Source organism: Portunus trituberculatus, chromosome 16 (assembly GCF_017591435.1).
Source record: "Portunus trituberculatus isolate SZX2019 chromosome 16, ASM1759143v1, whole genome shotgun sequence".
NCBI lineage: Eukaryota > Metazoa > Arthropoda > Malacostraca > Decapoda > Portunidae > Portunus > Portunus trituberculatus.
This window is the reverse complement of record NC_059270.1, coordinates 4,237,860-4,245,359: the sequence shown is the minus strand read 5'-3', so window position 1 is coordinate 4,245,359 and position 7,500 is coordinate 4,237,860. Positions and strand designations below refer to the sequence as shown.

Here is a 7,500-nt window from a genome sequence, read left to right as displayed (position 1 = left end):
AGTAAGTAAATCAGCAAATAGAAATAATGATAAACAGGAGACTGAAAAGAAAAGCACTTCCTTCTTATATTTTTTTCTGTTATTGCCTCTTGTGAATAAAAACAAATAAATAAATAGATAGATAGATGGATATACATATAGATAGATAATTAAATAAATAAGTAAAGATAGATAGAGAAAATAATAGACTGAAAAGAGAGGCACTTCCTTGCTATATTTTTCCTTCTTTTTTGCATCTAGTGGATAAAAACAAATAAATAAATAGATAGATAGATTGATAGATATATACATAGATAGATAAGTAAGTAAATAAGTAAAGATAGATAAAGAAAAGCGAGAGACTGAAAAGAGAGGCAATTCCTTGTTGTTCTGTAAAGATGCTGAAGGAAAAAGAGGAAAAAGTTCAAATTGAGTTGGACATTTTTTTTATTCCTGGGCTGTGTTAACTCTGAGTGGAAGCGCGCTGAGTCACAGGAAGGTGGACGAACGGCTGGACTGAGGGATGGTGAGCAGATGTGTAAGCAAACAGCACTTGACTAAGATAACACTACATGAGACCAGTGCATGCTAACTTTTCTTGTATTGCATCCTTTTTGTCGTGCCCTGCAAATGTAATGTGTTTGTTGACTGGTTAAGAAGATATTGGTATTCTGTTTTACGTAAGAAGGGAAGACTGTCCAAGGGAAAGAAAAATTATTAAACCAGAATACAAGAAAGGCCCTCGTGCACTGCAAATGTAATGTGTTTCTTGACTGGTTAGAAAGATATTGGTGTTTCTTTTTATGTAAGAGGGGAAATTAGTCAAAGGGCAACAAAATTTATTAGACTAAAAAAAACAAAAAGGCCGACTTCGATGCCTGTTCCCGAGCAGATCTAAGAGAGTTAGCCAAAAGAATGGGATAAAAACCTTGGAACCTCCCTGTTAAATGAGTTCAGAAAGACGAAAAGGCCCTCTTAGATGCCAGTTCCCTAGCAGGTCCGAGAGAGTTAGCCAAAAGAATGGGATAAATGTCTTACAACCTCCCTCTTAAATAAGCTCAAGTCAAAGGAAGATGGAAATACATGAGCAAGTGGTGATTTCCTGAACACGTCGCAGTCACCTTAATGTCACTACGCTACTACTACTACAGATTATGAAATAGGAAGCCGTGTTAGGAATGAATTAATGATGAATATACAACAGATAAATAAACAGAAGGTATTTTAACTTTCCCTATCGTTCATATATATACTAAAACTGTCACATCTTTTCCTCTTAGCCTTACGTAGCATTATCGTCACATCGTCTTTGTCCTGAATACCATAACCTTTACATTTTTTCTTAATCGTAATATAACAAGCCGTCACATACTGTCCTAGCATCGTTCAGTGAAATAAACCGTCACATATCATTGCACAGCTTACAAATAGAAATACCGTCACATTTTTATCCTCTCAGTCTTCAGTAACGTTACAAACCGTCACGTGGTACCACAGAACCCGTCACATTTGGTCCTGGTGAGCTTAGTAACATACAGGCCGTCACATTGCGTCCTTGCACATCTAACAAATACAAAAACCGTCACATTTTATCTTCTCAGTAACGTTACAAACCGTCACATACTCTCACAGAACCCGTCACATATCACCCTGGAAGCGTTTAATAGCATACAAGCCGTCATATTTCATCTATTCACATCTCAGGCTTCAGTAACGTTACAAACCATCACTTGGCATCACAGAACCCGTCACATTTGGTCCCGGCGGTGCTCAGTGACATGCAGGCCGTCACACCTCGCAGCCCTCCTGACGGCAGGCGGGAGGAGTCGAGGTCGGTAATCCCTTTCCGGAAAATACGGGAGAAAATACCTAAGAGTTCACTATTTCCAGGAAGAAGTGAAAGAAAAATAGCGAGTATAAGAGAAGCCAGCCACATTCTGGTATCCGAGAGATTAACTTTATGTAACTTTTATTTCAACTTTAACTTTTACGTAATTTGCTTGGCTTCCTTTCACTTTGGTATAATTGGTCTTATTTTACTTTACGTTATTATTGCTCCACCAAGGTATTTTTGTCCTTTCAGTACTGGAACGCATTTTTACCTCAGCTTTGGGTGTGATTAGACGATTTTATTGACATTAGGAAGGGTCCATGGAGGTCAGAAGATTAATGGCCAGAGTCCTCACTATTTTTAATCCCCACATAAGTTTCTGAAGCTGTATAAAATCTCCAAATAGTAAGCAGAATAAATATGAAAACGCGTCATGGTACTGAAGGGGTTAATCTCTTTCTCTGTTATTTGACGCATGGTTCCTTAAATGCTAAACCACGCTCGGATATTCAATTACTAGTTACTAAAGGTTCTACAGTCTATGCATTGAAAAATCTATTCTTTTAATGTCTTTGCCTTTCTTGCAGGTGTTTTTAATCCCTTCAGTACTAAGAAGCATTTTTATCATGAATTTTATGTATGATTAGACGATTTTATTCACATTAGCAAGGGTCTATGGTGGTCAGAAGTTTAATGGCCAGAGTATTTACTATTCTAATCCCAACGTAAATTTCTGAAGCTGTATAAAATCAACAAATAGTAAGCAGAAAGAATATGGAAACGTGTCTTGGGCTAAAAGTATTTATGTAGTATTTTTAATCATGGGAATTGTTGCATGTTACTGTGAAAGGAATGAGTCACTGTACTTAACTGTAGCTGACATGTATTTAATTTTTAAGCACCTTCCCTTACACTAATTGAGATGATTCTATTTTTACATTGCTTTTTAACATAACATAATTTGCGAGCCACATTAAGTACGTTGGGAATTTACTTACTGTACATTATTTCTGCATAGCTTTACCTGTTTTTTCTATACCTTGCTTTGATAACATAAAACAACAGCCATTAACATCAACTGCATTTTTTTTTTATTTTGGCACGAGGGAAATCGCCTTCACGAAGCACAAATCAATAACCTTCCGTTTCCGTGGCCTTGACCCTTTCACTTCCTGTTGTCATCCTTTGCAACAACACCGTGATAAATAGTTTGTTTCGACAAAGACAAAGAAAAGGAAGGAGTTTGATATATTCTCTTTTAAGCCACACAATCATCGAAGTGACTGCAGCATAGACTAATGAATAGTAAAGATATTAATTAAAACAACATATCAGCTCATTGAGAATAATACTCGAGCAATGAGAGTGTTTAGATTCCCGTTGCATACAGCTAAACAGTGTAAGTTAGATTATAAAATGGTGTTCTTTCATTCCTACACTTGTCGGCTGGAGAAAAGGAGACATGGCACTGTGAAACGCTTTGCTCTTCCCACGAGTATTTTCTCAAGGACCACAGTAATGATTAGCAAGGTTTTCAAGAGTGTTTCTCCAGTTAATAACATAGAAGTCTTGTCATTCTGCCTCTAAAACCATAAAAACTCTTAAAAATCGCGCAAATTTAGATAAAACCTTTTTAAAATAGTGGAAGTGAAGCATAGGAGTGCTTGAGAAAAAGGGGCTTGTAGGCTAGCACTGCGCAGACGCCACTCGTGTTCACTTCCTCACTGATGCTTCACTTCCTGCTCCATGCAATACCTGGAACACGCCTTCCTTTCCTTCATACCTCAACGAAACTCTATACAGGAAGTTTGGGAAGCAGGAAATGTTTAAGACTCTACTGTAATAGCTATAAATTGCCGTTCCTTATTTAAACCCTCACTGGAATTATGTTTAGTAAGTTAGTCGGGAAAAGTATAAGTCCCTCACTGTATTAATTAGTATAACTCGACTTCATTTCCCTTATACCTAACTAGAGTCCTACATACGAAGCTAACCAGAGAGGAAACATATAAGAATTTCACTATAATTACTCAAATAACACGCCTTTCCCTTACGTAAAATCCCATTTGAGTTGTATATAGCGAGACATTCACTATAGCAAGTAGCACAGCCTGTATAGTTCTACATACAAAGCTAGCCAGAGAGGAAACATATAAGAACTTCACAATACCAGCTCGAATAACACGCCTTTTCCTTTTTCTAAATCCCACTTGAGTTGAGGGAAACATTATCATCCCTCTTTGTACTTCTCCTTATCTTCCTCCTCCTCCTAAATTTCCTCCATGCGTTACTTTGACAGTGAAAATTAAATATATAGCGAGAGATTCACCATAACAAGTACCACAGCCTGTATAGCGACGCATCCAGTAAGTGGCAGGAGCGCAGTATTCTTTTTGTGAGTACGTAAGGCTGTGGAGGTGAAATAAATAAGCACTTTAGCCTGTGTGGTGCCGGAGTTTCTTTGCCCGCCGCGTCGTTAGGGGCCCAGATAAACTTGCAACTTCGGTCGTTTAGCGTAACACAATAAAGTCGTTCAGAAATAAACCCGGACGCCACCTCCCTCACGCAGCCGCCCCGTCCCTCCCGCCGGGCACAGATTCACCCGCTCTGCCGCCTCCCGCCCTCCCTCCCGCCCGCAGACTTTACTACTTCTCCAACTCGTCTAACACTGATTCTTGGTGGTACTGTGTGTTGGGAGGGCGAGGGGAGGGAGATAGGGGCTAGGTGAGTGGGTGGGTCTGTGTGTGTCTGTGTCTGTGTCTGTGTGTGTGTGTGTGTGTGTGTGTGTGTGTGTGTGTCTCTCTGTCTCTTTGTCTCTTTGCCTCTCTGTTTCTCTGTTTCTCTCTCTCTCTTTCTCTGTTTCTCTCTCTCTCTTTCTCTCTCTCTCTCTCTCTCTCTCTCTCTCTCTCTCTCTCTCTCTCTCTCTCTCTCTCTCTCTCTCTCTCTCTCTCTCTCTCTCTCTCTCTCTCTCTCTCTCTTTCTCTCTCTCTCTCTCTCTCTCTCTCTCTCTCTCTCTCTCTCTCTCTCTCTCTCTTCATTTACGTATACATATGTGTGAAAATTCGTCCAGATTTACTCATACAGACATAGAGACAGACAAACAGACAGACAGACAGACAGACAGACACACACACACACAAACTCATCGATTTAAACCCTTTGCTGCTTAAAAAAAAAAAAAGTCTCAAGGGTCCTGCTGCTGTTAGTCAAGAGTAAAAACACGAGCATCTCTTAAACATACACACACACACACACACACTTTAGGGGACGGAAGATGTGATAGAAGTGGTGGTGGTGGTTGTGGTAGTGGTGGTGCCTCTGCAAAATGTTGAAGTAGATGTGTTCATGGTGTGTGTGTGTGTGTGTGTGTGTGTGTGTGTGTGTGTGTGTGTGTGTGTGTGTGTGTGTGCGTGTGTGTGTGTGTTTGTTGTGTGTCACGGGAGACATCTTAGACCTGAAAGAGAGGAGAGAGAGAGAGAGAGAGAGAGAGAGAGAGAGAGAGAGAGAGATTGTGACAGCTATACAACCTTAAGCACCGAGGACCACTAGAACACTGGAACGCTGGAACACAGGAACAGGACCACTTGCTACATCACCGCGCCGCCTCAAGGTCGCAGGGGGCAGCTCCAGCACTCAGGCCAGGCACATTCCAGGGCTGTTGGCTTTTGGGATTAACTCAGTGCTGTGCAAGGCTCCCTCTCCGCCGCCCTTGCCCTGATCCGCGTGATTGGTCAGCTTGAGGGGATAAGCTCCGCCCACTCCCCACTTCTATCTTATTGTCACCAAAAGTAAAGTCTTAAACAAATTCCTTGGGTCCTGTGGATAAATGAGTTCGGTTGTGTGTTTGTCAGTGTATTGAAGTGTTGGTGATGGGTCAGTCTATAATATTCAGTTTTTTCATAATCCCTGAGTTTCTGGAGATAATTGCGTTAGTCATGTGTTTAAGTGTAGGTTAGGTAAGGTTAGGTTTGGCTAGATTAGGTTAAAGTTAGGTTAGGGTTAGGTTAGGTTAGGTTAGGTTACTCGCCTTCAGTACCAGGACGCGTTTCTATATTCATTTTGCTTACAATTTGGTGATTTTATACGGCTTCATAAACTTGTGTAGGGGGATTTAAATAGTGAAGACTGTGGCCATTTATCTTCTGACGTCCATACACCGTTCTTAATGGCAATAAAATGGTTTAATGGTACACAAATCTCAAAGTAAATATGTGTCCTAGTATTGAAGGGGTTAAAGTAACGTTAAAGTTTGGTTAGGTTTAAGTACGTATGAAGATTTGCCTTTATTTTATAAGTTAGTTTAAAGTTCTGTCTTTACACAATTCCTCTGATCTTAATGGATAATAGATTGAGTAAGCTTCGTGTTGAAATGTGTCTTTGTGTTTTCGATGTGGGCTTACTGGAGTGTGTGTTTGTCTTTGCAGCTTTTCGGTTGTCTCTCTTGGTTAGAAATGCAGCTGACACCACGCACTGCTTAGGACGCTGAGGAGCAACAAGAGACAAAGGTATGTAAGGACGCGGGTGTGTGCGTGCGTGCGTGGGTGGCTGAAAGAAAAAGCTCCCTCCCACTTACATAGTTGCTTTCTACATTTGTCTTTCTCTGTGTCTGTGTCTGTGTCTGTCTCTGTCTGTCTGTATATTTATGTGTTGTCTTTCTCTTTCTCATGTGTCTCTACGTCCGTCCGTCTTTCTGTCTGTTTCCATTTGTCTGTCTTTCTCTATTTCTCTTTCCCGTCTTTCTTTATTTTCTTTCTTTTTTCTGTATATCAAATTTCCTTTCCTTCTATTTGTGTCTCTGTCTCTCTTTCTCTCTCACTATCTGTCTATCTATCAGTCTGTCTTGCTACCCTTTCTATAAATTTATGTGAACCTAGTTTTCTCTCTCTCTCTCTCTCTCTCTCTCTCTCTCTCTCTCTCTCTCTCTCTCTCTCTCTCTCTCTCTCTCTCTCTCTCTCTCTCTCTCTCTCTCTCTCTCTCTCTCTCTCTCTCTCTCTCTCTCTCTCTCTCTCTCTCCCAAACGTTATTACGGAGGCCTTTTGATATAAAATGTGCTCAGGTGAGAGGCGGTGCAGGTGAGACGGCGCGAGGTAATTGGGACTGCCAAAGGGCCGTGAGGATGGCGCAGGTGATGCACACTGACTACGTGAGGCGGCAAAGGCGGTGGTGGTGGTGGCAGGTGGCGGCAGGTGATGGTGGTGATGGTGGTGGATTCAGTTCAGGAGATGGTGTTGGGGAGATGGTTAGAAATGATGTTAGTTTAGCTTTTCTAGATGTCCCAGTTTGGATTCCCTATTTGCAAACTCCCTCGTGGTTGTCCAGATTGAAGTTAAATTTGCATTGTGGTTGTATGGATGGAAGTTGCTGTTTGCGCTGTGATTGTGTAGTAAAAAGTTGTTTGCGCTGTGGTTGTCTGTAGAGAAATTGTTGTTTGGACCGCGATTATGTGGAGAGAAGTTGTTATTTGCATCGTGGTTGTCTGAGGAGTTGTTTGCACCGTGATTGCCTGGAGAAAAGTTGTTTGTACTGTGGTTGTACAGAAAGAAGTTGTTATTTGCACCGTGTAAAGAAGTTATTGTTTGCACTGTAGTTGTCTTGAGAGAAGTTGCTTGAACCGTGGTTGTCTCAAGAGAAGTTGATGTTTGCAAGTTATTTTGTTCTTTTTTTAATGTGCGAGCGTGCGTGGTTGTAAG

General features: G+C 41.0%; 1 long non-coding RNA gene across 1 annotated transcript in view; it reads left to right on the top strand.

The window, feature by feature from the left end:
- Window positions 1–7,500, top strand: part of LOC123504559 — a 112,459-nt gene that overhangs the window by 35,427 nt on the left and 69,532 nt on the right. The window contains exon 3 of the long non-coding RNA XR_006674869.1: window positions 6,235–6,315. This is a non-coding gene — a long non-coding RNA (uncharacterized LOC123504559). The remainder of the gene's footprint in view (window positions 1–6,234; window positions 6,316–7,500) is intronic.